Genomic DNA, 26,245 nt, shown 5'->3' with positions numbered 1-26,245 from the left:
GTACGAGCTATATCTTCTGGTGGTCAGTGGTGTGTACGATCTATAGCTCCTGATGGTCAGTGGTGTGTACGATCTATATCTTCTGATGGTCAGTGGTGTGTATGATCTATAGTTCCTGGTGGTCAGTAGTATATACAATCTATAGCTCCTGGTGGTCAGTGGTGTGTATGATCTATAGTTCCTGGTGGTCAGTGGTGTGTATGATCTATAGTTCCTGGTGGTCGGTAGTATATACAATCTATAGCTCCTGGTGGTCATTGGTGTGTATGATCTATAGTTCCTGGTGGTCAGTAGTATATACAATCTATAGCTCCTGGTGGTCAGTGATGTGTACGATCTATAGCTCCTGGTGGTCAGTGGTGTGCACGATCTATAGTTCCTGGTGGTCAGTGGTGTGTACGATCTTTTGTTCCTGATGGTCAGTGGTGTGTACAATCTATATCTTCTGATGGTCAGTGGCGTGTACGATGTATATCTTCTGGTGGTCAGTGATGTGTACGATCTATAGCTCCTGGTGGTCAGTGGTGTGTACAATCTATATCTTCTGGTGGTCAGTGGTGTGTACGATCTATATCTTCGGGTGGTCAGTGGTGTGTGCGATCTATATCTTCTGGTGGTTAGTGGTGTGTAAGATCTATAGCTCCTGGTGGTCAGTGGTGTGTACGATCTATATCTTCTGGTGGTCAGTGGTGTGTACGATCTATATCTTCTGGTGGTCAGTGGTGTGTACGATCTATATCTTCTGGTGGTCAGTGATGTGTAAGATCTATAGTTCTTGGTGGTCAGTGGTGTGTAAGATCTATAGTTCCTGGTGGTCAGTGGTATGTACGATCTATATCTTCTGGTGGTCAATGGTGTGTAAGATCAATCGTTCCTGGTGGTCAGTGGTATGTACGATCTATATCTTCTGGTGGTCAGTGGTGTGTACAATCTATAGCTCCTGGTGGTCAGTGGTGTGTACAATCTATAGTTCCTGGTGGTCAGTGGTGTGTACGATCTATATCTTCTGATGGTCAGTGGTGTGTACGATCTATATCTTCTGATGGTCAGTGGTGTGTACGATCTATATCTTCTGGTGGTCAGTGGTGTGTACGATCTATATCTTCTGGTGGTCAGAGGTGTGTACGATCTATATCTTCTGGTGGTCAGTGATGTGTAAGATCTATAGTTCTTGGTGGTCAGTGGTGTGTAAGATCTATAGTTCCTGGTGGTCAGTGGTATGTACGATCTATATCTTCTGGTGGTCAGTGGTGTGTACAATCTATAACTTCTGATGGTCAGTGGTATGTACGATCTATATCTTCTGGTGGTCAGTGGTATGTACGATCTATATCTTCTGGTGGTCAGGGGTATGTACGAGCTATAGCTCCTGATGGTCAGTGGTGTGTACGATCTATATCTTCTGATGGTCAGTGGTGTGTATGATCTATATCGTCTGATGGTCAGTGGTGTGTACAATGTATATCTTCTGGTGGTCAGTGGTGTGTACGATCTATATCTTCTGGTGGTCAGGGGTATGTACGAGCTATATCTTCTGGTGGTCAGTGGTGTGTACGATCTATAGCTCCTGATGGTCAGTGGTGTGTACGATCTATATCTTCTGATGGTCAGTGGTGTGTATGATCTATAGTTCCTGGTCGTCAGTAGTATATACAATCTATAGCTCCTGGTGGTCAGTGGTGTGTATGATCTATAGTTCCTGGTGGTCAGTGGTGTGTATGATCTATAGTTCCTGGTGGTCGGTAGTATATACAATCTATAGCTCCTGGTGGTCATTGGTGTGTATGATCTATAGTTCCTGGTGGTCAGTAGTATATACAATCTATAGCTCCTGGTGGTCAGTGATGTGTACGATCTATAGCTCCTGGTGGTCAGTGGTGTGCACGATCTATAGTTCCTGGTGGTCAGTATTATGTACGATCTATAGCTCCTGGTGGTCAGTGGTGTGTATGATCTATACTTCCTGGTGGTCAGTAGTATATACAGTCTATAGCTCCTGGTGGTCAGTGGTGTACACGATCTATAGTTCCTGGTGGTCAGTGGTGTGTACGATCTATAGCTCCAGGTGGTCAGTGGTGTGTATGATCTATAGTTCCTGGTGGTCAGTAGTATATACAATCTATAGCTCCTGGTGGTCAGTGGTGTGTACAATCTATAGTTCCTGGTGGTCAGTGGTGTGTACGATCTTTTGTTCCTGATGGTCAGTGGTGTGTACAATCTATATCTTCTGATGGTCAGTGGCGTGTACGATGTATATCTTCTGGTGGTCAGTGATGTGTACGATCTATAGCTCCTGGTGGTCAGTGGTGTGTACGATCTATATCTTCTGGTGGTCAGTGGTGTGTACGATCTATATCTTCGGGTGGTCAGTGGTGTGTGCGATCTATATATTCTGGTGGTTAGTGGTGTGTAAGATCTATAGCTCCTGGTGGTCAGTGGTGTGTACGATCTATATCTTCTGGTGGTCAGTGGTGTGTACGATCTATATCTTCTGGTGGTCAGTGGTGTGTACGATCTATATCTTCTGGTGGTCAGTGATGTGTAAGATCTATAGTTCTTGGTGGTCAGTGGTGTGTAAGATCTATAGTTCCTGGTGGTCAGTGGTATGTACGATCTATATCTTCTGGTGGTCAGTGGTGTGTAAGATCAATCGTTCCTGGTGGTCAGTGGTATGTACGATCTATATCTTCTGGTGGTCAGTGGTGTGTACAATCTATAGCTCCTGGTGGTCAGTGGTGTGTACAATCTATAGTTCCTGGTGGTCAGTGGTGTGTACGATCTATATCTTCTGATGGTCAGTGGTGTGTACGATCTATATCTTCTGATGGTCAGTGGTGTGTACGATCTATATCTTCTGGTGGTCAGTGGTGTGTACGATCTATATCTTCTGGTGGTCAGAGGTGTGTACGATCTATATCTTCTGGTGGTCAGTGATGTGTAAGATCTATAGTTCTTGGTGGTCAGTGGTGTGTAAGATCTATAGTTCCTGGTGGTCAGTGGTATGTACGATCTATATCTTCTGGTGGTCAGTGGTGTGTACAATCTATAACTTCTGATGGTCAGTGGTATGTACGATCTATATCTTCTGGTGGTCAGTGGTATGTACGACCTATATCTTCTGGTGGTCAGGGGTATGTACGAGCTATAGCTCCTGATGGTCAGTGGTGTGTACGATCTATATCTTCTGATGGTCAGTGGTGTGTATGATCTATATCGTCTGATGGTCAGTGGTGTGTACAATGTATATCTTCTGGTGGTCAGTGGTGTGTACGATCTATATCTTCTGGTGGTCAGGGGTATGTACGAGCTATATCTTCTGGTGGTCAGTGGTGTGTACGATCTATAGCTCCTGATGGTCAGTGGTGTGTACGATCTATATCTTCTGATGGTCAGTGGTGTGTACGATCTATATCTTCTGGTGGTCAGTGGTGTGTACGATCTATATCTTCTGGTGTTCAGTGGTGAGTATGATCTATATCTTCCGGTGGTCAGTGGTGTGTACGATCTATAGCTTCTGATGGTCAGTGGTGTGTACGATCTATATCTTCTGATGGTCAGTGGTGTGTACAATCTATATCTTCTGATAGTCAGTGGTGTGTACGATGTATATCTTCTTGTGGTCAGTGATGTGTACGATCTATAGCTCCTGGTGGTCAGTGGTGTGTACGATCTATATCTTCGGGTGGTCAGTGGTGTGTACGATCTATATCTTCTGGTGGTTAGTGGTGTGTAAGATCTATATCTTCTGGTGGTCAGTGATGTGTACGATCTATAGCTCCTGGTGGTAAGTGGTGTGTACGATCTATATCTTCTGTTGGTCAGTGTTGTGTAAGATCTATAGCTCCTGGTGGTCAGTGGTGTGCACGATCTATATCTTCTGGTGGTCAGTGGCGTGTACGATCTATATCTTTGGGTGGTCAGTGGTGTCTACAATCTATAGTTCCTGGTGGTTAGTGGTGTGTACAATCTATAGTTCCTGGTGGTCAGTGGTGTGTATGATCTATAGTTCCTGGTGGTCAGTAGTATATACAATCTATAGCTCCTGGTGGTCAGTGGTATGTATGATCTATAGTTCCTGGTGGTCAGTGGTGTGTATGATCTATAGTTCCTGGTGGTCAGTAGTATATACAATCTATAGCTCCTGGTGGTCAGTGGTGTGTATGATCTATAGTTCCTGGTGGTCAGTGGTGTGTATGATCTATATTTACTGGTGGTCAGTAGTATATACAATCTATAGTTCCTGGTGGTCAGTGGTGTGTATGATCTATAGTTCCTGGTGGTCAGTGGTGTGTATGATCTATAGTTCCTGGTGGTCAGTAGTATATACAATCTATAGCTCCTGGTGGTCAGTGGTGTGTACGATCTTTTGTTCCTGATGGTCAGTGGTGTGTACAATCTAAATCTTCTGATGGTCAGTGGTGTGTACAATCTATATCTTCTGATGGTCAGTGGCGTGTACGATGTATATCTTCTGGTGGTCAGTGATGTGTACGATCTATAGCTCCTGGTGGTCAGTGGTGTGTACGATCTATATCTTCTGGTGGTCAGTGGTGTGTACGATCTATATCTTCGGGTGGTCAGTGGTGTGTGCGATCTATATCTTCTGGTGGTTAGTGGTGTGTAAGATCTATAGCTCCTGGTGGTCAGTGGTGTGTACGATCTATATCTTCTGGTGGTCAGTGGTGTGTACGATCTATATCTTCTGGTGGTCAGTGGTGTGTACGATCTATATCTTCTGGTGGTCAGTGATGTGTAAGATCTATAGTTTTTGGAGGTCAGTGGTGTGTAAGATCTATAGTTCCTGGTGGTCAGTGGTATGTACGATCTATATCTTCTGGTGGTCAATGGTGTGTAAGATCTATCGTTCCTGGTGGTCAGTGGTATGTACGATCTATATCTTCTGGTGGTCAGTGGTGTGTACAATCTATAGCTCCTGGTGGTCAGTGGTGTGTACAATCTATAGTTCCTGGTGGTCAGTGGTGTGTACGATCTATATCTTCTGATGGTCAGTGGTGTGTACGATCTATATCTTCTGATGGTCAGTGGTGTGTACGATCTATATCTTCTGGTGGTCAGTGGTGTGTACGATCTATATCTTCTGGTGGACAGAGGTGTGTACGATCTATATCTTCTGGTGGTCAGTGATGGGTAAGATCTATAGTTCTTGGTGGTCAGTGGTGTGTAAGATCTATAGTTCCTGGTGGTCAGTGGTATGTACGATCTATATCTTCTGGTGGTCAGTGGTGTGTACAATCTATAACTTCTGATGGTCAGTGGTATGTACGATCTATATCTTCTGGTGGTCAGTGGTATATACGATCTATATCTTCTGGTGGTCAGGGTTATGTACGAGCTATAGCTGCTGATGGTCAGTGGTGTGTACGATCTATATCTTCTGATGGTCAGTGGTGTGTACAATGTATATCTTCTGGTGGTCAGTGGTGTGTACGATCTATATCTTCTGGTGGTCAGGGGTATGTACGAGCTATATCTTCTGGTGGTCAGTGGTGTGTACGATCTATAGCTCCTGATGGTCAGTGGTGTGTACGATCTATATCTTCTGATGGTCAGTGGTGTGTACGATCTATATCTTCTGGTGGTCAGTGGTGTGTACGATCTATATCTTCTGGTGGTCAGTGGTGAGTATGATCTATATCTTCTGGTGGTCAGTGGTGTGTACGATCTATAGCTTCTGATGGTCAGTGGTGTGTACGATGTATATCTTCTTGTGGTCAGTGATGTGTACGACCTATAGCTCCTGGTGGTCAGTGGTGTGTACGATCTATATCTTCTGGTGGTCAGTGGTGTGTACGATCTATATCTTCGGGTGGTCAGTGGTGTGTACGATCTATATCTTCTGGTGGTTAGTGGTGTGTAAGATCTATATCTTCTGGTGGTCAGTGATGTGTACGATCTATAGCTCCTGGTGGTAAGTGGTGTGTACGATCTATATCTTCTGGTGGTCAGTGATGTGTAAGATCTATAGCTCCTGGTGGTCAGTGGTGTGCACGATCTATATCTTCTGGTGGTCAGTGGCGTGTACGATCTATATCTTTGGGTGGTCAGTGGTGTCTACAATCTATAGTTTCTGGTGGTTAGTGGTGTGTACAATCTATAGTTCCTGGTGGTCAGTGGTGTGTATGATCTATAGTTACTGGTGGTCAGTAGTATATACAATCTATAGCTCCTGGTGGTCAGTGGTGTGTATGATCTATAGTTCCTGGTGGTCAGTGGTGTGTATGATCTATAGTTCCTAGTGGTCAGTAGTATATGCAATCTATAGCTCCTGGTGGTCAGAAGTGTGTATGACCTATAGTTCCTGGTGGTCAGTGGTGTGTATGATCTATATATCCTGCAGGTCAGTTTGTGTACAATCTATATCTCCTGCTGGTCAGTGGTATGTACAATCTATAGCTTCTGGTGGTCAGTAGTATGTGCATTCTATATCTTCTAGTGGTTAGAAGTATGTACAATCTATAGATGGTGGTCAGTGGTTTTACGATCTATAGCTCCTAGTGGTTAGTGATGTGTACAATCTATAGCTCCTGGTGGTCAGAGGTGTGTATGATCTATACATTCTGGTGGTCAGTGGTATGTACGATCTATATCTTCTAGTCGTCAGTGGTGTGTACGATCTATATCTTCTGGTGGTCAATGGTGTGTACGATCTATATCTTCTGGTGGTCAGTGGTGTGTAAGATCTATAGTTCCTGGTGGTCAGTGGTGTGTAAGATCTATAGTTCCTGATGGTCAGTGGTATGTACGATCTATATCTTCTGGTGATCAGTGGTGTGTACAATCTATAGCTCCTGATGGTCAGTGGTATGTACGATCTATATCTTCTGGTGGTCAGGGGTGAGTATGATCTATATCGTCTGATAGTCAGTGGTGTGTACAATCTATATCTTCTGGTGGTCAGTGGTGTGTACGATCTATATCTTCTTGTGGTCAGTGGTATGTACAATCTATAGCTCCTGATGGTCAGTGGTATGTACGATCTATATCTTCTGGTGGTCAGTGGTGAGTATGATCTATATCTTCTGGTGGTCAGTGGTGTGTACGATCTATATCTTCTGATGGTTAGTGGTGTGTACGATCTATAGTTCCTGATGGTTAGTGGTGTGTACAATCTATATCTTCTGATGGTCAGTGGCATGTACGATGTATATTTTCTGGTGGTCAGTGATGTGTAAGATCTATAGTTCCTAGTGGTCAGTGGTGTGTAAGATCAATAGTTCCTGGTGGTCAGTGGTATGTACGATCTATATCTTCTGGTGGTCAGTGGTGTGTACAATCTATAGCTCCTGATGGTCAGTGGTATGTACGATCTATATCTTCTGGTGGTCAGTGGTATGTACGATCTATATCTTCTGGTGGTCAGGGGTGAGTATGATCTATATCTTCTGGTGGTCAGTGGCATGTACGATGTACATCTTCTGTTGGTCAGTGGTGTGTACGATCTATATCTTCTGATGGTCAGTGGTGTGTATGATCTATATTGTCTGATGGTCAGTGGTGTGTACAATGTATATCTTCTGATGGTCAGTGGTGTGTACGATCTATATCTTCTGGTGGTCAGTGGTATGTACGATCTATATCTTCTGGTGGTCAGGGGTGAGTATGATCTATATCTTCTGGTGGTCAGTGGTGTGTACGATCTATAGCTCCTGATGGTCAGTGGTGTGTACGATCTATATCTTCTGATGGTCTGTGGTGTGTATGATTTATATCTTCTGGTGGTCAGTGGTGTGTACGATCTATATCTTCTGGTGGTCAGTGGTGAGTATGATCTATATCTTCTGGTGGTCAGTGGTGTGTACGATCTATAGCTTCTGATGGTCAGTGGTGTGTACGATCTATATCTTCTGATGGTTAGTGGTGTGTACGATCTATATCTTCTGGTGGTCAGTGGTGTGTACGATCTATATCTTCTGGTGGTCAGTGGTGTGTACGTTCTATATCTTCTGATGGTCAGTGGTGTGTACGATCTATATCTTCTGGTGGTCAGTGGTGTGTACAATCTATAGCTCCTGGTGGTCAGTGGTGTGTACAATCTATAGTTCCTGGTGGTCAGTGGTGTGTACGATCTATATCTTCTGATGGTCAGTGGTGTGTACGATCTATATCTTCTGATGGTCAGTGGTGTGTACGATCTATATCTTCTGGTGGTCAGTGGTGTGTACGATCTATATCTTCTGGTGGACAGAGGTGTGTACGATCTATATCTTCTGGTGGTCAGTGATGGGTAAGATCTATAGTTCTTGGTGGTCAGTGGTGTGTAAGATCTATAGTTCCTGGTGGTCAGTGGTATGTACGATCTATATCTTCTGGTGGTCAGTGGTGTGTACAATCTATAACTTCTGATGGTCAGTGGTATGTACGATCTATATCTTCTGGTGGTCAGTGGTATATACGATCTATATCTTCTGGTGGTCAGGGGTATGTACGAGCTATAGCTCCTGATGGTCAGTGGTGTGTACGATCTATATCTTCTGATGGTCAGTGGTGTGTACAATGTATATCTTCTGGTGGTCAGTGGTGTGTACGATCTATATCTTCTGGTGGTCAGGGGTATGTACGAGCTATATCTTCTGGTGGTCAGTGGTGTGTACGATCTATAGCTCCTGATGGTCAGTGGTGTGTACGATCTATATCTTCTGATGGTCAGTGGTGTGTACGATCTATATCTTCTGGTGGTCAGTGGTGTGTACGATCTATATCTTCTGGTGGTCAGTGGTGAGTATGATCTATATCTTCTGGTGGTCAGTGGTGTGTACGATCTATAGCTTCTGATGGTCAGTGGTGTGTACGATGTATATCTTCTTGTGGTCAGTGATGTGTACGACCTATAGCTCCTGGTGGTCAGTGGTGTGTACGATCTATATCTTCTGGTGGTCAGTGGTGTGTACGATCTATATCTTCGGGTGGTCAGTGGTGTGTACGATCTATATCTTCTGGTGGTTAGTGGTGTGTAAGATCTATATCTTCTGGTGGTCAGTGATGTGTACGATCTATAGCTCCTGGTGGTAAGTGGTGTGTACGATCTATATCTTCTGGTGGTCAGTGATGTGTAAGATCTATAGCTCCTGGTGGTCAGTGGTGTGCACGATCTATATCTTCTGGTGGTCAGTGGCGTGTACGATCTATATCTTTGGGTGGTCAGTGGTGTCTACAATCTATAGTTTCTGGTGGTTAGTGGTGTGTACAATCTATAGTTCCTGGTGGTCAGTGGTGTGTATGATCTATAGTTACTGGTGGTCAGTAGTATATACAATCTATAGCTCCTGGTGGTCAGTGGTGTGTATGATCTATAGTTCCTGGTGGTCAGTGGTGTGTATGATCTATAGTTCCTGGTGGTCAGTAGTGTGTATGACCTATAGTTCCTGGTGGTCAGTGGTGTGTATGATCTATATATCCTGCAGGTCAGTTTGTGTACAATCTATATCTCCTGGTGGTCAGTAGTATGTGCATTCTATATCTTCTGGTGGTTAGAAGTATGTACAATCTATAGATGGTGGTCAGTGGTTTTACGATCTATAGCTCCTAGTGGTTAGTGATGTGTACAATCTATAGCTCCTGGTGGTCAGAGGTGTGTATGATCTATACATTCTGGTGGTCAGTGGTATGTACGATCTATATCTTCTAGTCGTCAGTGGTGTGTACGATCTATATCTTCTGGTGGTCAATGGTGTGTACGATCTATATCTTCTGGTGGTCAGTGGTGTGTAAGATCTATAGTTCCTGGTGGTCAGTGGTGTGTAAGATCTATAGTTCCTGATGGTCAGTGGTATGTACGATCTATATCTTCTGGTGATCAGTGGTGTGTACAATCTATAGCTCCTGATGGTCAGTGGTATGTACGATCTATATCTTCTGGTGGTCAGGGGTGAGTATGATCTATATCGTCTGATAGTCAGTGGTGTGTACAATCTATATCTTCTGGTGGTCAGTGGTGTGTACGATCTATATCTTCTTGTGGTCAGTGGTGTGTATGATCTATATCTTCTGGTGGTCAGTGGTGAGTATGATCTATATCTTCTGGTGGTCAGTGGTGTGTACGATCTATATCTTCTGATGGTTAGTGGTGTGTACGATCTATAGTTCCTGATGGTTAGTGGTGTGTACAATCTATATCTTCTGATGGTCAGTGGCATGTACGATGTATATTTTCTGGTGGTCAGTGATGTGTAAGATCTATAGTTCCTAGTGGTCAGTGGTGTGTAAGATCAATAGTTCCTGGTGGTCAGTGGTATGTACGATCTATATCTTCTGGTGGTCAGTGGTGTGTACAATCTATAGCTCCTGATGGTCAGTGGTATGTACGATCTATATCTTCTGGTGGTCAGTGGTATGTACGATCTATATCTTCTGGTGGTCAGGGGTGAGTATGATCTATATCTTCTGGTGGTCAGTGGCATGTACGATGTACATCTTCTGTTGGTCAGTGGTGTGTACGATCTATATCTTCTGATGGTCAGTGGTGTGTATGATCTATATTGTCTGATGGTCAGTGGTGTGTACAATGTATATCTTCTGATGGTCAGTGGTGTGTACAATCTATATCTTCTGATGGTCAGTGGCATGTACGATGTATATTTTCTGGTGGTCAGTGATGTGTAAGATCTATAGTTCCTAGTGGTCAGTGGTGTGTAAGATCAATAGTTCCTGGTGGTCAGTGGTATGTACGATCTATATCTTCTGGTGGTCAGTGGTGTGTACAACCTATAGCTCCTGATGGTCAGTGGTATGTACGATCTATATCTTCTGGTGGTCAGTGGTATGTACGATCTATATCTTCTGGTGGTCAGGGGTGAGTATGATCTATATCTTCTGGTGGTCAGTGGCATGTACGATGTACATCTTCTGTTGGTCAGTGGTGTGTACGATCTATATCTTCTGATGGTCAGTGGTGTGTATGATCTATATTGTCTGATGGTCAGTGGTGTGTACAATGTATATCTTCTGATGGTCAGTGGTGTGTACAATCTATATCTTCTGATGGTCACTGGCATGTACGATGTATATCTTCTGGTGGTCAGTGATGTGTACGATCTATAGCTCCTGATGGTCAGTGGTGTGTACGATCTATAGCTCCTGGTGGTAAGTGGTGTGTACGATCTATATCTTCTGTTGGTCAGTGTTGTGTAAGATCTATAGCTCCTGGTGGTCAGTGGTGTGCACGATCTATATCTTCTGGTGGTCAGTGGCGTGTACGATCTATATCTTTGGGTGGTCAGTGGTGTCTACAATCTATAGTTCCTGGTGGTTAGTGGTGTGTACAATCTATAGTTCCTGGTGGTCAGTGGTGTGTATGATCTATAGTTCCTGGTGGTCAGTAGTATATACAATCTATAGCTCCTGGTGGTCAGTGGTATGTATGATCTATAGTTCCTGGTGGTCAGTGGTGTGTATGATCTATAGTTCCTGGTGGTCAGTAGTATATACAATCTATAGCTCCTGGTGGTCAGTGGTGTGTATGATCTATAGTTCCTGGTGGTCAGTGGTGTGTATGATCTATAGTTACTGGTGGTCAGTAGTATATACAATCTATAGTTCCTGGTGGTCAGTGGTGTGTATGATCTATAGTTCCTGGTGGTCAGTGGTGTGTATGATCTATAGTTCCTGGTGGTCAGTAGTATATACAATCTATAGCTCCTGGTGGTCAGTGGTGTGTACGATCTTTTGTTCCTGATGGTCAGTGGTGTGTACAATCTATATCTTCTGATGGTCAGTGGTGTGTACAATCTATATCTTCTGATGGTCAGTGGCGTGTACGATGTATATCTTCTGGTGGTCAGTGATGTGTACGATCTATAGCTCCTGGTGGTCAGTGGTGTGTACGATCTATATCTTCTGGTGGTCAGTGGTGTGTACGATCTATATCTTCGGGTGGTCAGTGGTGTGTGCGATCTATATCTTCTGGTGGTTAGTGGTGTGTAAGATCTATAGCTCCTGGTGGTCAGTGGTGTGTACGATCTATATCTTCTGGTGGTCAGTGGTGTGTACGATCTATATCTTCTGGTGGTCAGTGGTGTGTACGATCTATATCTTCTGGTGGTCAGTGATGTGTAAGATCTATAGTTCTTGGAGGTCAGTGGTGTGTAAGATCTATAGTTCCTGGTGGTCAGTGGTATGTACGATCTATATCTTCTGGTGGTCAATGGTGTGTAAGATCTATCGTTCCTGGTGGTCAGTGGTATGTACGATCTATATCTTCTGGTGGTCAGTGGTGTGTACAATCTATAGCTCCTGGTGGTCAGTGGTGTGTACAATCTATAGTTCCTGGTGGTCAGTGGTGTGTACGATCTATATCTTCTGATGGTCAGTGGTGTGTACGATCTATATCTTCTGATGGTCAGTGGTGTGTACGATCTATATCTTCTGGTGGTCAGTGGTGTGTACGATCTATATCTTCTGGTGGACAGAGGTGTGTACGATCTATATCTTCTGGTGGTCAGTGATGGGTAAGATCTATAGTTCTTGGTGGTCAGTGGTGTGTAAGATCTATAGTTCCTGGTGGTCAGTGGTATGTACGATCTATATCTTCTGGTGGTCAGTGGTGTGTACAATCTATAACTTCTGATGGTCAGTGGTATGTACGATCTATATCTTCTGGTGGTCAGTGGTATATACGATCTATATCTTCTAGTGGTCAGGGGTATGTACGAGCTATAGCTCCTGATGGTCAGTGGTGTGTACGATCTATATCTTCTGATGGTCAGTGGTGTGTACAATGTATATCTTCTGGTGGTCAGTGGTGTGTACGATCTATATCTTCTGGTGGTCAGGGGTATGTACGAGCTATATCTTCTGGTGGTCAGTGGTGTGTACGATCTATAGCTCCTGATGGTCAGTGGTGTGTACGATCTATATCTTCTGATGGTCAGTGGTGTGTACGATCTATATCTTCTGGTGGTCAGTGGTGTGTACGATCTATATCTTCTGGTGGTCAGTGGTGAGTATGATCTATATCTTCTGGTGGTCAGTGGTGTGTACGATCTATAGCTTCTGATGGTCAGTGGTGTGTACGATCTATATCTTCTGATGGTCAGTGGTGTGTACAATCTATATCTTCTGATGGTCAGTGGCGTGTACGATGTATATCTTCTTGTGGTCAGTGATGTGTACGACCTATAGCTCCTGGTGGTCAGTGGTGTGTACGATCTATATCTTCTGGTGGTCAGTGGTGTGTACGATCTATATCTTCGGGTGGTCAGTGGTGTGTACGATCTATATCTTCTGGTGGTTAGTGGTGTGTAAGATCTATATCTTCTGGTGGTCAGTGATGTGTACGATCTATAGCTCCTGGTGGTAAGTGGTGTGTACGATCTATATCTTCTGGTGGTCAGTGATGTGTAAGATCTATAGCTCCTGCTGGTCAGTGGTGTGCACGATCTATATCTTCTGGTGGTCAGTGGCGTGTACGATCTATATCTTTGGGTGGTCAGTGGTGTCTACAATCTATAGTTTCTGGTGGTTAGTGGTGTGTACAATCTATAGTTCCTGGTGGTCAGTGGTGTGTATGATCTATAGTTACTGGTGGTCAGTAGTATATACAATCTATAGCTCCTGGTGGTCAGTGGTGTGTATGATCTATAGTTCCTGGTGGTCAGTGGTGTGTATGATCTATAGTTCCTGGTGGTCAGTAGTATATGCAATCTATAGCTCCTGGTGGTCAGAAGTGTGTATGACCTATAGTTCCTGGTGGTCAGTGGTGTGTATGATCTATATATCCTGCAGGTCAGTTTGTGTACAATCTATATCTCCTGCTGGTCAGTGGTATGTACAATCTATAGCTTCTGGTGGTCAGTAGTATGTGCATTCTATATCTTCTGGTGGTTAGAAGTATGTACAATCTATAGATGGTGGTCAGTGGTTTTACGATCTATAGCTCCTAGTGGTTAGTGATGTGTACAATCTATAGCTCCTGGTGGTCAGAGGTGTGTATGATCTATACATTCTGGTGGTCAGTGGTATGTACGATCTATATCTTCTAGTCGTCAGTGGTGTGTACGATCTATATCTTCTGGTGGTCAATGGTGTGTACGATTTATATCTTCTGGTGGTCAGTGGTGTGTAAGATCTATAGTTCCTGGTGGTCAGTGGTGTGTAAGATCTATAGTTCCTGATGGTCAGTGGTATGTACGATCTATATCTTCTGGTGATCAGTGGTGTGTACAATCTATAGCTCCTGATGGTCAGTGGTATGTACGATCTATATCTTCTGGTGGTCAGGGGTGAGTATGATCTATATCGTCTGATAGTCAGTGGTGTGTACAATCTATATCTTCTGGTGGTCAGTGGTGTGTACGATCTATATCTTCTTGTGGTCAGTGGTGTGTATGATCTATATCTTCTGGTGGTCAGTGGTGAGTATGATCTATATCTTCTGGTGGTCAGTGGTGTGTACGATCTATATCTTCTGATGGTTAGTGGTGTGTACGATCTATAGTTCCTGATGGTTAGTGGTGTGTACAATCTATATCTTCTGATGGTCAGTGGCATGTACGATGTATATTTTCTGGTGGTCAGTGATGTGTAAGATCTATAGTTCCTAGTGGTCAGTGGTGTGTAAGATCAATAGTTCCTGGTGGTCAGTGGTATGTACGATCTATATCTTCTGGTGGTCAGTGGTGTGTACAATCTATAGCTCCTGATGGTCAGTGGTATGTACGATCTATATCTTCTGGTGGTCAGTGGTATGTACGATCTATATCTTCTGGTGGTCAGGGGTGAGTATGATCTATATCTTCTGGTGGTCAGTGACATGTACGATGTACATCTTCTGTTGGTCAGTGGTGTGTACGATCTATATCTTCTGATGGTCAGTGGTGTGTATGATCTATATTGTCTGATGGTCAGTGGTGTGTACAATGTATATCTTCTGATGGTCAGTGGTGTGTACGATCTATATCTTCTGGTGGTCAGTGGTATGTACGATCTATATCTTCTGGTGGTCAGGGGTGAGTATGATCTATATCTTCTGGTGGTCAGTGGTGTGTACGATCTATAGCTCCTGATGGTCAGTGGTGTGTACGATCTATATCTTCTGATGGTCTGTGGTGTGTATGATTTATATCTTCTGGTGGTCAGTGGTGTGTACGATCTATATCTTCTGGTGGTCAGTGGTGAGTATGATCTATATCTTCTGGTGGTCAGTGGTGTGTACGATCTATAGCTTCTGATGGTCAGTGGTGTGTACGATCTATATCTTCTGATGGTTAGTGGTGTGTACGATCTATATCTTCTGGTGGTCAGTGGTGTGTACGATCTATATCTTCTGGTGGTCAGTGGTGTGTACGTTCTATATCTTCTGATGGTCAGTGGTGTGTACGATCTATATCTTCTGGTGGTCAGTGGTGTGTACGATCTATATCTTCTGGTGGTCAGTGGTGAGTATGATCTATATCTTCTGGTGGTCAGTGGTGTGTACGATCTATAGCTTCTGATGGTCAGTGGTGTGTACGATATATATCTTCTGATGGTTAGTGGTGTGTACGATCTATAGTTCCTGATGGTCAGTGGTGTGTACAATGTATATCTTCTGATGGTCAGTGGCATGTACGATGTATATCTTCTGGTGGTCAGTGATGTGTACGATCTATAGCTCCTGATGGTCAGTGGTGTGTACGATCTATATCTTCTGGTGGTCAGTGGTGTGTACGATCTATATCTTCGGGTGGTCAGTGGTGTGTACGATCTATATCTTCTGGTGGTTAGTGGTGTGTAAGATCTATAGCTCCTGGTGGTCAGTGGTGTGTACGATCTATAGCTCCAGGTGGTCAGTGGTGTGTACGATCTATAGCTCCTGGTGGTCAGTGGTGTGTACGATCTATAGCTCCTGGTGGTCAGTGGTGTGCACGATCTATATCTTCTGGTGGTCAGTGGTGTGTACGATCTATATCTTCAGGTAGTCAGTCGTGTGTACAATCTATAGTTCCTGGTGGTCAGTGGTGTGTACAATCTATAGTTCCTGGTGGTCAGTGGTGTGTATGATCTATAGTTCCTGGTGGTCAGTGGTGTGTATGATCTATAGTTCCTGGTGGTCAGTAGTATATACAATCTATAGCTCCTGGTGGTCAGTGGTGTGTATGATCTATAGTTCCTGGTGGTCAGTGGTGTGTATGATCTATAGTTCCTGGTGGTCAGTAGTATATACAATCTATAGCTCCTCGTGGTCAGTGGTGTGTAAGATCTATAGCTCCTGGTGGTCAGTGGTGTGTACGATCTATAGCTCCTGGTGGTCAGTGGTGTGTACAATCTATAGTTCCTTGTGGTCAGTGGTGTGTATGATCTATAGTTCCTGGTGGTCAGTGGTGTGTATGATCTATAGTTCCTGGTGGTCAGTAGTATATACAATCTATAGCTCCTGGTGGTCAGTGGTGTGTATGATCTATAGTTCCTGGTGGTCAGTGGTGTGTATGATCTATAGTTCCTGGTGGTCGGTAGTATATACAATCTATAGCTCCTGGTGGTCATTGGTGTGTATGATCTATAGTTCCTGGTGGTCAGTAGTATATACAATCTATAGCTCCTGGTGGTCAGTGATGTGTACGATCTATAGCTCCTGGTGGTCAGTGGTGTGCACGATCTATAGTTCCTGGTGGTCAGTATTATGTACGATCTATAGCTCCTGGTGGTCAGTGGTGTGTATGATCTATACTTCCTGGTGGTCAGTAGTATATACAATCTATAGCTCCTGGTGGTCAGTGGTGTACAAGATCTATAGTTCCTGGTGGTCAGTGGTGTGTACGATCTATAGCTCCAGGTGGTCAGTGGTGTGTATGATCTATAGTTCCTGGTGGTCAGTAGTATATACAATCTATAACTCCTGGTGGTCAGTGGTGTGTACAATCTATAGTTCCTGGTGGTCAGTGGTGTGTACGATCTTTTGTTCCTGATGGTCAGTGGTGTGTACAATCTATATCTTCTGATGGTCAGTGGCGTGTACGATGTATATCTTCTGGTGGTCAGTGATGTGTACGATCTATAGCTCCTGGTGGTCAGTGGTGTGTACGATCTATATCTTCTGGTGGTCAGTGGTGTGTACGATCTATATCTTTGGGTGGTCAGTGGTGTGTGCGATCTATATCTTCTGTCTGGTTAGTGGTGTGTAAGATCTATAGCTCCTGGTGGTCAGTGGTGTGTACGATCTATATCTTCTGGTGGTCAGTGGTGTGTACGATCTATATCTTCTGGTGGTCAGTGGTGTGTACGATCTATATCTTCTGGTGGTCAGTGATGTGTAGGATCTATAGTTCTTGGTGGTCAGTGGTGTGTAAGATCTATAGTTCCTGGTGGTCAGTGGTATGTACGATCTATATCTTCTGGTGGTCAATGGTGTGTAAGATCTATCGTTCCTGGTGGTCAGTGGTATGTACGATCTATATCTTCTGGTGGTCAGTGGTGTGTACAATCTATAGCTCCTGGTGGTCAGTGGTGTGTACAATCTATAGTTCCTGGTGGTCAGTGGTGTGTACGATCTATATCTTCTGATGGTCAGTGGTGTGTACGATCTATATCTTCTGATGGTCAGTGGTGTGTACGATCTATATCTTCTGGTGGTCAGTGGAGTGTACGATCTATATCTTCTGGTGGTCAGAGGTGTGTACGATCTATATCTTCTGGTGGTCAGTGATGTGTAAGATCTATAGTTCTTGGTGGTCAGTGGTGTGTAAGATCTATAGTTCCTGGTGGTCAGTGGTATGTACGATCTATATCTTCTGGTGGTCAGTGGTGTGTACAATCTATAACTTCTGATGGTCAGTGGTATGTACGATCTATATCTTCTGGTGGTCAGTGGTATGTACGATCTATATCTTCTGGTGGTCAGGGGTATGTACGAGCTATAGCTCCTGATGGTCAGTAGTGTGTACGATCTATATCTTCTGATGGTCAGTGGTGTGTATGATCTATATCGTCTGATGGTCAGTGGTGTGTACGATCTATATCTTCTGGTGGTCAGGGGTATGTACGAGCTATATCTTCTGGTGGTCAGTGGTGTGTACGATCTATAGCTCCTGATGGTCAGTGGTGTGTACGATCTATATCTTCTGATGGTCAGTGGTGTGTACGATCTATATCTTCTGGTGGTCAGTGGTGTGTACGATCTATATCTTCTGGTGGTCAGTGATGAGTATGATCTATATCTTCCGGTGGTCAGTGGTGTGTACGATCTATAGCTTCTGATGGTCAGTGGTGTGTACGATCTATATCTTCTGATGGTCAGTGGTGTGTACAATCTATATCTTCTGATGGTCAGTGGCGTGTACGATGTATATCTTCTTGTGGTCAGTGATGTGTACGATCTATAGCTCCTGGTTGTCAGTGGTGTGTACGATCTATATCTTCTGGTGGTCAGTGGTGTGTACGATCTATATCTTCGGGTGTTCAGTGGTGTGTACGATCTATATCTTCTGGTGGTTAGTGGTGTGTAAGATCTATATCTTCTGGTGGTCAGTGATGTGTACGATCTATAGCTCCTGGTGGTAAGTGGTGTGTACGATCTATATCTTCTGGTGGTCAGTGGTGTGTAAGATCTATAGCTCCTGGTGGTCAGTGGTGTGCACGATCTATATCTTCTGGTGGTCAGTGGCGTGTACGATCTATATCTTTGGGTGGTCAGTGGTGTCTACAATCTATAGTTCCTGGTGGTTAGTGGTGTGTACAATCTATAGTTCCTGGTGGTCAGTGGTGTGTATGATCTATAGTTCCTGGTGGTCAGTAGTATATACAATCTATAGCTCCTGGTGGTCAGTGGTATGTATGATCTATAGTTCCTGGTGGTCAGTGGTGTGTATGATCTATAGTTCCTGGTGGTCAGTAGTATATACAATCTATAGCTCCTGGTGGTCAGTGGTGTGTATGATCTATAGTTCCTGGTGGTCAGTGGTGTGTATGATCTATAGTTACTGGTGGTCAGTAGTATATACAATCTATAGCTCCTGGTGGTCAGTGGTGTGTATGATCTATAGTTCCTGGTGGTCAGTGGTGTGTATGATCTATAGTTCCTGGTGGTCAGTAGTACATACAATCTATAGCTCCTGGTGGTCAGTGGTGTGTACGATCTTTTGTTCCTGATGGTCAGTGGTGTGTACAATCTATATCTTCTGATGGTCAGTGGCGTGTGCGATGTATATCTTCTGGTGGTCAGTGATGTGTACGATCTATAGCTCCTGGTGGTCAGTGGTGTGTACGATCTATATCTTCTGATGGTCAGTGGTGTGTATGATCTATATCTTCTGATGGTCAGTGGTGTGTACGATCTATATCTTCTGGTGGTCAGTGGTGTGTAAGATCTATATCTTCTGGTGGTCAGAGGTGTGTACGATCTATATCTTCTGGTGGTCAGTGATGGGTAAGATCTATAGTTCTTGGTGGTCAGTGGTGTGTAAGATCTATAGTTCCTGGTGGTCAGTGGTATGTACGATCTATATCTTCTGGTTGTCAGTGGTGTGTACGATCTATATCTTCGGGTGGTCAGTGGTGTGTGCGATCTATATCTTCTGGTGGTTAGTGGTGTGTAAGATCTATAGCTCCTGGTGGTCAGTGGTGTGTACGATCTCTATATTCTGGTGGTCAGTGGTGTGTACGATCTATATCTTCTGGTGGTCAGTGGTGTGTACGATCTATATCTTCTGGTGGTCAGTGATGTGTAAGATCTATAGTTCTTGGAGGTCAGTGGTGTGTAAGATCTATAGTTCCTGGTGGTCAGTGGTATGCACGATCTATATCTTCTGGTGGTCAATGGTGTGTAAGATCTATCGTTCCTGGTGGTCAGTGGTATGTACGATCTATATCTTCTGGTGGTCAGTGGTGTGTACAATCTATAGCTCCTGGTGGTCAGTGGTGTGTACAATCTATAGTTCCTGTTGGTTAGTGGTGTGTACGATCTATATCTTCTGATGGTCAGTGGTGTGTACGATCTATATCTTCTGATGGTCAGTGGTGTGTACGATCTATATCTTCTGGTGGTCAGTAGTGTGTACGAGCTATATCTTCTGGTGGTCAGAGGTGTGTACGATCTATATCTTCTGGTGGTCAGTGATGGGTAAGATCTATAGTTCTTGGTGGTCAGTGGTGTGTAAGATCTATAGTTCCTGGTGGTCAGTGGTATGTACGATCTATATCTTCTGGTGGTCAGTGGTGTGTACAATCTATAACTTCTGATGGTCAGTGGTATGTACGATCTATATCTTCTGGTGGTCAGTGGTATGTACGATCTATATCTTCTGGTGGTCAGGGGTATGTATGAGCTATAGCTCCTGATGGTCAGTGGTGTGTACGATCTATATCTTCTGATGGTCAGTGGTGTGTACAATGTATATCTTCTGGTGGTCAGTGGTGTGTACGATCTATATCTTCTGGTGGTCAGGGGTATGTACGAGCTATATCTTCTGGTGGTCAGTGGTGTGTACGATCTATAGCTCCTGATGGTCAGTGGTGTGTACGATCTATATCTTCTGATGGTCAGTGGTGTGTACGATCTATATCTTCTGGTGGTCAGTGGTGTGTACGATCTATATCTTCTGGTGGTCAGTGGTGAGTATGATCTATATCTTCTGGTGGTCAGTGGTGTGTACGATCTATAGCTTCTGATGGTCAGTGGTGTGTACGATCTATATCTTCTGATGGTCAGTGGTGTGTACAGTCTATATCTTCTGATGGTCAGTGGCGTGTACGATGTATATCTTCTTGTGGTCAGTGATGTGTACGACCTATAGCTCCTGGTGGTCAGTGGTGTGTACGATCTATATCTTCTGGTGGTCAGTGGTGTGTACGATCTATATCTTCGGGTGGTCAGTGGTGTGTACGATCTATATCTTCTGGTGGTTAGTGGTGTGTAAGATCTATATCTTCTGGTGGTCAGTGATGTGTACGATCTATAGCTCCTGGTGGTAAGTGGTGTGTACGATCTAAATCTTCTGGTGGTCAGTGGTGTGTAAGATCTATAGCTCCTGGTGATCAGTGGTGTGCACGATCTATATCTTCTGGTGGTCAGTGGTGTGTACGATCTATATCTTTGGGTGGTCAGTGGTGTCTACAATCTATAGTTTCTGGTGGTTAGTGGTGTGTACAATCTATAGTTCTTGGTGGTCAGTGGTGTGTATGATCTATAGTTCCTGGTGGTCAGTAGTATATACAATCTATAGCACCTGGTGGTCAGTGGTGTGTATGATCTATAGTTCCTGGTGGTCAGTGGTGTGTATGATCTATAGTTACTGGTGGTCAGTAGTATATACAATCTATAGCTCCTGGTGGTCAGTGGTGTGTATGATCTATAGTTCCTGGTGGTCAGTGGTGTGTATGATCTATAGTTCCTGGTGGCCAGTAGTATATGCAATCTATAGCTCCTGGTGGTCAGAAGTGTGTATGACCTATAGTTCCTGGTGGTCAGTGGTGTGTATGATCTATAGTTCCTGGTGGTCGGTAGTATATACAATCTATAGCTCCTGGTGGTCAGTGGTGTGTATGATCTATAGTTCCTGGTGGTCAGTGGTGTGTATGATCTATAGTTCCTGGTGGTCAGTAGTATATACAATCTATATCTCCTGGTGGTCAGTGGTGTGTATGATCTATAGTTCCTGGTGGTCAGTGGTGTGTATGATCTATAGTTCCTGGTGGTCAGTAGTATATGCAATCTATAGTTCCTGGTGGTCAGTGGTGTGTACGATCTATAGCTCCTGGTGGTCAGTGGTGTGTACGATCTATAGCTCCTGGTGGTCAGTGGTGTGTATGATCTATAGTTCCTGGTGGTCAGTAGTATATACAATCTATAGCTCCTGGTGGTCAGTGGTGTGTATGATCTATAGTTCCTGGTGGTCAGTAGTATATACAATCTATAGCTTCTGGTGATCAGTGGTGTGTATGATCTATAGCTCCTGGTGGTCAGTGGTGTGTACAATCTATAGTTCCTGGTGGTCAGTGGTGTGTACAATCTATAGCTCCTGGTGGTCAGTGGTGTGTATGATCTATAGTTCCTGGTGGTCAGTGGTGTGTACAATCTATAGTTCCTGGTGGTCAGTGGTGTGTACGATCTATAGCTTCTGGTGGTCAGTGGTGTGTATGATCTATAGTTCCTGATGGTCAGTGGTGTGTACGATCTATAGCTCCTGGTGGTCAGTGGTGTGTATGATCTATAGTTCCTGGTGGTCAGTGGTGTGTATGATCTATCGTTCCTGGTGGTCAGTGGTGTGTACAATCTATAGTTCCTGGTGGTCAGTAGTATATACAATCTATAGCTCCTGGTGGTCAGTGGTGTGTACGATCTATATCTTCTGGTGGTCAGTGGTGTGTACAATCTATAGCTCCTGGTGGTCAGTGGTGTGCAAGATCTATAGCTCCTGGTGGTCAGTGGTGTGTATGATCTATAGTTCCTGGTGGTCAGTGGTGTGTACAATCTATAGTTCCTGGTGGTCAGTAGTATATACAATCTATAGCTCCTGGTGGTCAGTGGTGTGTACGATCTATAGTTCCTAGGTCCTGGTGGTCAGTGGTGTGTACGATCTATAGTTCCTGGTGGTCAGTGGTGTGTACGATCTATAGCTCCTGGTGGTCAGTGGTGTGTACGATCTATAGCTCCTGGTGGTCAGTGGTGTGTACGATCTATAGCTCCTGGTGGTCAGTGGTGTGTACGATCTATAGCTCCTGATGGTCAGTGGTGTGTACAATCTATATCTTCTGGTGGTCAGTGGTGTGTACGATCTATAGTTCCTGGTGCTCAGTGATGTGTATGATCTATATCTTCTGGTGGTCAGTGGTGTGTACAATCTATAGCTCCTGGTGGTAAGTGGTGTGTATGATCTATAGCTCCTGGTGGTCAGTGGTGTGTATGATCTATAGTTCCTGGTGGTCAGTGGTGTGTACAATCTATAGCTCCTGGTGGTCAGTGGTGTGTACGATCTATAGCTCCTGATGGTCAGTGGTGTGTACAATCTATATCTTCTGGTGGTCAGTGGTGTGTACGATCTATAGTTCCTGGTGCTCAGTGATGTGTACGATCTATAGCTCCTGGTGGTCAGTGATGTGTACGATCTATAGCTCCTGGTGGTCAGTGATGTGTACGATCTATATCTTCTGGTGGTCAGTGGTGTGTACGATCTATATCTTCTGGTGGTCAGTGGTGTGTACGATCTATATCTTCTGGTGGTCAGTGGTGTGTACGATCTATATCTTCTGGTGGTCAGTGGTGTGTACAATGTATATCTTCTGGTGGTTAGTGATGTGTACGATCTATAGCTCCTGGTGGTCAGTGATGTGTACGATCTATAGCTCCTGGTGGTCAGTGATGTGTACGATCTATATCTTCTGGTGGTCAGTGGTGTGTACGATCTATATCTTCTGGTGGTCAGTGGTGTGTACGATCTATATCTTCTGGTGGTCAGTGGTGTGTACGATCTATATCTTCTGGTGGTCAGTGGTGTGTACAATGTATATCTTCTGGTGGTTAGTGATGTGTACGATCTATAGCTCCTGGTGGTCAGTGATGTGTACGATCTATATCTTCTGGTGGTCAGTGGTGTGTACGATCTATATCTTCTGGTGGTCAGTGGTGTGTACGATCTATATCTTCTGGTGGTCAGTGGTGTGTACGATCTATATCTTCTGGTGGTCAGTGGTGTGTACGATCTATATCTTCTGGTGGTCAGTGGTGTGTACGATCTATATCTTCTGGTGGTCAGTGGTGTGTACGATCTATATCTTCTGGTGGTCAGTGGTGTGTACGATCTATATCTTCTGGTGGTCAGTGGTGTGTACGATCTATATCTTCTGGTGGTCAGTGGTGTGTACGATCTATATATTCTGGTGGTCAGTGGTGTGTACGATCTATATCTTCTGGTGGTCAGTGGTATGTACGATCTATATCTTCTGGTGGTCAGTGGTGTGTACAATGTATATCTTCTGGTGGTTAGTGATGTGTACGATCTATAGCTCCTGGTGGTCAGTGATGTGTACGATCTATAGCTCCTGGTGGTCAGTGATGTGTACGATCTATATCTTCTGGTGGTCAGTGGTGTGTACGATCTATATCTTCTGGTGGTCAGTGGTGTGTACGATCTATATCTTCTGGTGGTCAGTGGTGTGTACGATCTATATCTTCTGGTGGTCAGTGGTGTGTAAGATCTATAGCTCCTGGTGGTCAGTGGTGTGTACGATCTATAGTTCCTAGGTCCTGGTGGTCAGTGGTGTGTACGATCTATAGCTCCTGGTGGTCAGTGGTGTGTATGATCTATAGTTCCTGGTGGTCAGTGGTGTGTACGATCTATAGCTCCTGGTGGTCAGTGGTGTGTACGATCTATAGCTCCTGGTGGTCAGTGGTGTGTACGATCTATAGTTCCTAGGTCCTGGTGGTCAGTGGTGTGTACGATCTATAGCTCCTGGTGGTCAGTGGTGTGTATGATCTATAGTTCCTGGTGGTCAGTGGTGTGTACGATCTATAGCTCCTGGTGGTCAGTGGTGTGTACGATCTATAGCTCCTGGTGGTCAGTGGTGTGTACAATCTTTAACTCCCAGGTCCTGGTGGTCAGTGGTGTGCCTGTATTATAGGACTGCCATGGCTTTGTTATGGAGACAGTGAAGTTGTGACTATTATAGGTACTCTGCGTGTCTTTGTCTTTGAGTGCCGTCACTGTGGCTGTTATGGGGGTTCTTTTGCTGTCACTGTTATATCATCTCGCTTTTCTGTCTAATCTACATGGGGACAGAAAATGAAGGTAAATCGTTGTAAGATGTTTTAATGTGATTTGTCACTGTGAAGTGCCATCTAGCGCCATCAGATTAATTTTGTGCCGCGCATGTTACATACTATCCACCACCAGAGGGCGCCTCTACCTCAGCTATTAGTCATCAGAAGTCTGGGCTTCTATAGCTACACAACAGACTCTGGTCAGTCCTGGATATATTGCTGCAATCCTTCAGTTGTGAGAAGTATTAGACAACTGGCACTAGCATATGTCATAGTACTGATATATGTGTAGTGTATGGTAATATTAGGTAGGCAGTGTATGGCAGTATTATGTGGGTGCTCTGTGGTAATTTATGTGGTCACTATACGGCTTTGTATATGCACTGTATGGTAGCTTTATATGGTATGGTACTGTTATATGTTCAGTGTTTGGTACTATTATGTAGCCAGTATATGTCAGTATTATGAGGGTATTGTATTGCACTCTTGTTTTTATAGTATGGCTTTGTTAAATAGACCCTGTTTGGCAGTGTTATATGGTCACCACCTGTATGTAGGTTGTATATGGCATGGCTCGGTCAAGCAAACATTGCATAGGAGCATTATTATTCCATAACACTGTTATGTAGATACTATCAACCAGTATTTTATGGGCACTGCATGGTACTATTATGCAGGTACTATATGTCAATATTATTTGGGCAGTGTATGGTACTATTATCTGGGCACTCCATGCAGAATCATGCAGTCACTGTGTGCTACTATGTGTTTAAGGAAGCTATGGCACAGTTGTCTGGGCCCTATATGGTACTATTAGGGTGGCTCTATATTACAGTATTGTGGGGGTACTTCATGGTACTCTAATATGTTCTCTGTATGGTACTTTTATATGATATGGAAGCTTAGGTGTATGTTAATATTGTGTGGTCACTATGTGTCAGTATTAAGCTGGATTTGCATCCTAGGTCATGGGTCTTCAAGCAGGACAATGACCCCAAACATATTTCAAAAAATGGATGGAAACAAAGCTCTGGAGAGTTCTGAAGTGGCAGGAATGAGTCCGGATCTAAATCCCATTGATCACCTGTGGAGAGATCTTACAATTGCTGTTGGGAGAAGACGCCTTCATATATGAGAGACCTGGAGCAGTTTGCAAAAGAAGAGCCCAAAATTCCAGCTGAGAGGTGTAAGAAGCTGCTGATGGATATAGGAAGCGACTGATTGCAGTTATTTATTAAAAAGGCTGTGCAACCAAATACTAAGTCGAGGGTGCCAACAATTTTGTCTGGCCCATTTTGGGGGTTTTGTGTGAAATGATGTCCAATTTGCATTTTTTATGTTTTTTTTGTGTTGTTCCAATACACACAAAGGAAATAAACATGTGTATAAGAAAACATGTGTAATTGCAATAGTTTCCTGGGAGAAATACTTCATTTTCTAGAACAATTTCAAGGGTGCCAACACTTTTGACCATGATGTAGGTACTATATGGTTCTGTCATGTGTTCACTCTATGGTCATGTTAAATAGGCCCTGTATGGCAGTAGTACGTATGTAGGTT

General features: G+C 44.0%; 1 long non-coding RNA gene across 1 annotated transcript in view; it reads left to right on the top strand.

Moving 5' to 3' along the window:
- Positions 1–26,002, top strand: part of LOC141154504 (uncharacterized) — a 121,904-nt gene extending 95,902 nt beyond the window's left edge. The window contains exon 3 of the long non-coding RNA XR_012247444.1: positions 25,651–26,002. This is a non-coding gene — a long non-coding RNA (uncharacterized lncRNA). The remainder of the gene's footprint in view (positions 1–25,650) is intronic.
- Positions 26,003–26,245: the final 243 nt, after the last annotated feature.

The sequence above is a fragment of the Phyllobates terribilis genome, unplaced genomic scaffold (genome assembly GCF_046119375.1).
Source record: "Phyllobates terribilis strain yellow unplaced genomic scaffold, ASM4611937v1 Scaffold_7__3_contigs__length_470593459, whole genome shotgun sequence".
NCBI lineage: Eukaryota > Metazoa > Chordata > Amphibia > Anura > Dendrobatidae > Phyllobates > Phyllobates terribilis.
The sequence above is the reverse complement of the archived record's forward strand: the minus strand, read 5'-3'. Positions and strand labels throughout refer to the sequence as shown.